Here is a 5000-nt window from a genome sequence, read left to right as displayed (position 1 = left end):
TTTTTGCCTCCTTTTGGGCTGTTCTTTGCTAGATTGGGCTTTCGTATAGCATGGACGGTGCTGCTTCTCGCTTCGCTCGCTGTTCGCCGCTCGCCGCTCGCTCGCGCAGCCAAAAATGGCCAGTTTTGGCCCGTTTTTGGGCTGTTTTGGCCTGTTTTTGGTCTGTTCTGGCGTGGCGCGGTGACCGTCGTGAGCGGAGCAAAACGTCAGCCATCTCAGCACCTTGGAACCCCCCGGGTGGCACAGGGCTGGATGGGGCTTTCGTATAGCAGGGACGGTGCTGCCTCACGCTTCGCTCGCTGTTCGCCGCTCGCCGCTCGCTCGCGCAACCTAAAATGGCCAGTTTTGGCCCGTTTTTGGGCTGTTTTGGCCTGTTTTTGGTCCGTTCTTGCGTGGCACGGCGACCGTCGTGAGCGGAGCAAAACGTCAGCCATCTCAGCACCCTGGAACCCCCCGGGTGGCACAGGGCTGGATGGGGCTTTCGTATAGCAGGGACGGTGCTGCCTCTCGCTTCGCTCGCTGTTCGCCGCTCACCGCTCGCTCGCTCAGCCAAAAATGGCCAGTTTTGGCCCGTTTTTGGGCTGTTTTGGCCTGTTTTTGGTCCGTTCTTGCATGGCGCGGTGACCGTCGTGAGCGGAGCAAAACGTCAGCCATCTCAGCACCCTGGAACCCCCCGGGTGGCACAGGGCTGGATGGGGCTTTCGTATAGCAGGGACGGTGCTGCCTCACGCTTCGCTCGCTGTTCGCCGCTCGCCGCTCGCTCGCGCAGCCAAAAATGACCAGTTTTGGCCCGTTTTTGGGCTGTTTTGGCCTGTTTATGGTCCGTTCTTGCGTGGTGCGGTGACCGTCGTGAGCGGAGCAAAACGTCAGCCATCTCAGCACCCTGGAACCCCCCGGGTGGCACAGGGCTGGATGGGGCTTTCGTATATAGCAGGGACGGTGCTGCCTCTCGCTTCGCTCGCTGTCCGCCGCTCGCCGCTCGCTCGCGCAGCCAAAAATGGCCAGTTTTGGCCCGTTTTTGGGCCGTTTTAGCCAGTTTTTGGCCTGTTCTTGCATTGCGCGGTGACCGTCGAGAGCGGAGCAAAACGTCAGCCATCTCAGCACCCTGGAACCCCCCGGGTGGCACAGGGCTGGATGGGGCTTTCGTATAGCAGGGACGGTGCTGCCTCTCGCTTCGCTCGCTGTCCGCCGCTCGCCGCTCGCTCGTGCAGCCAAAAATGGCCAGTTTTGGCCCGTTTTTGGGCCGTTTTGGCCAGTTTTTGGCCTGTTCTTGCATTGCGCGGTGACCGTCGAGAGCGGAGCAAAACGTCAGCCATCTCAGCACCCTGGAACCCCCCGGGTGGCACAGGGCTGGATGGGGCTTTCGTATAGCAGGGACGGTGCTGCCTCTCGCTTCGCTCGCTGTCCGCCGCTCGCCGCTCGCTCGTGCAGCCAAAAATGGCCAGTTTTGGCCCGTTTTTGGGCCGTTTTGGCCAGTTTTTGGCCTGTTCTTGCATTGCGCGGTGACCGTCGAGAGCGGAGCAAAACGTCAGCCATCTCAGCACCCTGGAACCCCCCGGGTGGCACAGGGCTGGATGGGGCTTTCGTATAGCAGGGACGGTGCTGCCTCTCGCTTCGCTCGCTGTCCGCCGCTCGCCGCTCGCTCGTGCAGCCAAAAATGGCCAGTTTTGGCCCGTTTTTGGGCCGTTTTGGCCAGTTTTTGGCCTGTTCTTGCATTGCGCGGTGACCGTCGAGAGCGGAGCAAAACGTCAGCCATCTCAGCACCCTGGAACCCCCCGGGTGGCACAGGGCTGGATGGGGCTTTCGTATAGCAGGGACGGTGCTGCCTCTCGCTTCGCTCGCTGTCCGCCGCTCGCCGCTCGCTCGTGCAGCCAAAAATGGCCAGTTTTGGCCCGTTTTTGGGCCGTTTTGGCCAGTTTTTGGCCTGTTCTTGCATTGCGCGGTGACCGTCGAGAGCGGAGCAAAACGTCAGCCATCTCAGCACCCTGGAACCCCCCGGGTGGCACAGGGCTGGATGGGGCTTTCGTATAGCAGGGACGGTGCTGCCTCTCGCTTCGCTCGCTGTCCGCCGCTCGCCGCTCGCTCGTGCAGCCAAAAATGGCCAGTTTTGGCCCGTTTTTGGGCCGTTTTGGCCAGTTTTTGGCCTGTTCTTGCATTGCGCGGTGACCGTCGAGAGCGGAGCAAAACGTCAGCCATCTCAGCACCCTGGAACCCCCCGGGTGGCACAGGGCTGGATGGGGCTTTCGTATAGCAGGGACGGTGCTGCCTCTCGCTTCGCTCGCTGTCCGCCGCTCGCCGCTCGCTCGTGCAGCCAAAAATGGCCAGTTTTGGCCCGTTTTTGGGCCGTTTTGGCCAGTTTTTGGCCTGTTCTTGCATTGCGCGGTGACCGTCGAGAGCGGAGCAAAACGTCAGCCATCTCAGCACCCTGGAACCCCCCGGGTGGCACAGGGCTGGATGGGGCTTTCGTATAGCAGGGACGGTGCTGCCTCTCGCTTCGCTCGCTGTCCGCCGCTCGCCGCTCGCTCGTGCAGCCAAAAATGGCCAGTTTTGGCCCGTTTTTGGGCCGTTTTGGCCAGTTTTTGGCCTGTTCTTGCATTGCGCGGTGACCGTCGAGAGCGGAGCAAAACGTCAGCCATCTCAGCACCCTGGAACCCCCCGGGTGGCACAGGGCTGGATGGGGCTTTCGTATAGCAGGGACGGTGCTGCCTCTCGCTTCGCTCGCTGTCCGCCGCTCGCCGCTCGCTCGTGCAGCCAAAAATGGCCAGTTTTGGCCCGTTTTTGGGCCGTTTTGGCCAGTTTTTGGCCTGTTCTTGCATTGCGCGGTGACCGTCGAGAGCGGAGCAAAACGTCAGCCATCTCAGCACCCTGGAACCCCCCGGGTGGCACAGGGCTGGATGGGGCTTTCGTATAGCAGGGACGGTGCTGCCTCTCGCTTCGCTCGCTGTCCGCCGCTCGCCGCTCGCTCGCGCAGCCAAAAATGGCCAGTTTTGGCCCGTTTTTGGGCCGTTTTGGCCAGTTTTTGGCCTGTTCTTGCATTGCGCGGTGACCGTCGAGAGCGGAGCAAAACGTCAGCCATCTCAGCACCCTGGAACCCCCCGGGTGGCACAGGGCTGGATGGGGCTTTCGTATAGCAGGGACGGTGCTGCCTCTCGCTTCGCTCGCTGTCCGCCGCTCGCCGCTCGCTCGTGCAGCCAAAAATGGCCAGTTTTGGCCCGTTTTTGGGCCGTTTTGGCCAGTTTTTGGCCTGTTCTTGCATTGCGCGGTGACCGTCGAGAGCGGAGCAAAACGTCAGCCATCTCAGCACCCTGGAACCCCCCCCGGGTGGCACAGGGCTGGATGGGGCTTTCGTATAGCAGGGACGGTGCTGCCTCTCGCTTCGCTCGCTGTCCGCCGCTCGCCGCTCGCTCGTGCAGCCAAAAATGGCCAGTTTTGGCCCGTTTTTGGGCCGTTTTGGCCAGTTTTTGGCCTGTTCTTGCATTGCGCGGTGACCGTCGAGAGCGGAGCAAAACGTCAGCCATCTCAGCACCCTGGAACCCCCCGGGTGGCACAGGGCTGGATGGGGCTTTCGTATAGCAGGGACGGTGCTGCCTCTCGCTTCGCTCGCTGTCCGCCGCTCGCCGCTCGCTCGTGCAGCCAAAAATGGCCAGTTTTGGCCCGTTTTTGGGCCGTTTTGGCCAGTTTTTGGCCTGTTCTTGCATTGCGCGGTGACCGTCGAGAGCGGAGCAAAACGTCAGCCATCTCAGCACCCTGGAACCCCCCGGGTGGCACAGGGCTGGATGGGGCTTTCGTATAGCAGGGACGGTGCTGCCTCTCGCTTCGCTCGCTGTCCGCCGCTCGCCGCTCGCTCGCGCAGCCAAAAATGGCCAGTTTTGGCCCGTTTTTGGGCCGTTTTGGCCAGTTTTTGGCCTGTTCTTGCATTGCGCGGTGACCGTCGAGAGCGGAGCAAAACGTCAGCCATCTCAGCACCCTGGAACCCCCCGGGTGGCACAGGGCTGGATGGGGCTTTCGTATAGCAGGGACGGTGCTGCCTCTCGCTTCGCTCGCTGTCCGCCGCTCGCCGCTCGCTCGTGCAGCCAAAAATGGCCAGTTTTGGCCCGTTTTTGGGCCGTTTTGGCCAGTTTTTGGCCTGTTCTTGCATTGCGCGGTGACCGTCGAGAGCGGAGCAAAACGTCAGCCATCTCAGCACCCTGGAACCCCCCGGGTGGCACAGGGCTGGATGGGGCTTTCGTATAGCAGGGACGGTGCTGCCTCTCGCTTCGCTCGCTGTCCGCCGCTCGCCGCTCGCTCGTGCAGCCAAAAATGGCCAGTTTTGGCCCGTTTTTGGGCCGTTTTGGCCAGTTTTTGGCCTGTTCTTGCATTGCGCGGTGACCGTCGAGAGCGGAGCAAAACGTCAGCCATCTCAGCACCCTGGAACCCCCCGGGTGGCACAGGGCTGGATGGGGCTTTCGTATAGCAGGGACGGTGCTGCCTCTCGCTTCGCTCGCTGTCCGCCGCTCGCCGCTCGCTCGTGCAGCCAAAAATGGCCAGTTTTGGCCCGTTTTTGGGCCGTTTTGGCCAGTTTTTGGCCTGTTCTTGCATTGCGCGGTGACCGTCGAGAGCGGAGCAAAACGTCAGCCATCTCAGCACCCTGGAACCCCCCGGGTGGCACAGGGCTGGATGGGGCTTTCGTATAGCAGGGACGGTGCTGCCTCTCGCTTCGCTCGCTGTCCGCCGCTCGCCGCTCGCTCGCGCAGCCAAAAATGGCCAGTTTTGGCCCGTTTTTGGGCCGTTTTGGCCAGTTTTTGGCCTGTTCTTGCATTGCGCGGTGACCGTCGAGAGCGGAGCAAAACGTCAGCCATCTCAGCACCCTGGAACCCCCCGGGTGGCACAGGGCTGGATGGGGCTTTCGTATAGCAGGGACGGTGCTGCCTCTCGCTTCGCTCGCTGTCCGCCGCTCGCCGCTCGCGCAGCCAAAAATGGCCAGTTTTGGCCCGTTTTTGGGCCGTTTTGGCCAGTTTTTG

This window comes from Musa acuminata, unplaced genomic scaffold (assembly GCF_036884655.1).
Source record: "Musa acuminata AAA Group cultivar baxijiao unplaced genomic scaffold, Cavendish_Baxijiao_AAA HiC_scaffold_461, whole genome shotgun sequence".
NCBI classification, from domain to species: Eukaryota; Viridiplantae; Streptophyta; class Magnoliopsida; order Zingiberales; family Musaceae; genus Musa; species Musa acuminata.
The sequence above is the reverse complement of the archived record's forward strand: the minus strand, read 5'-3'. Positions refer to the sequence as shown.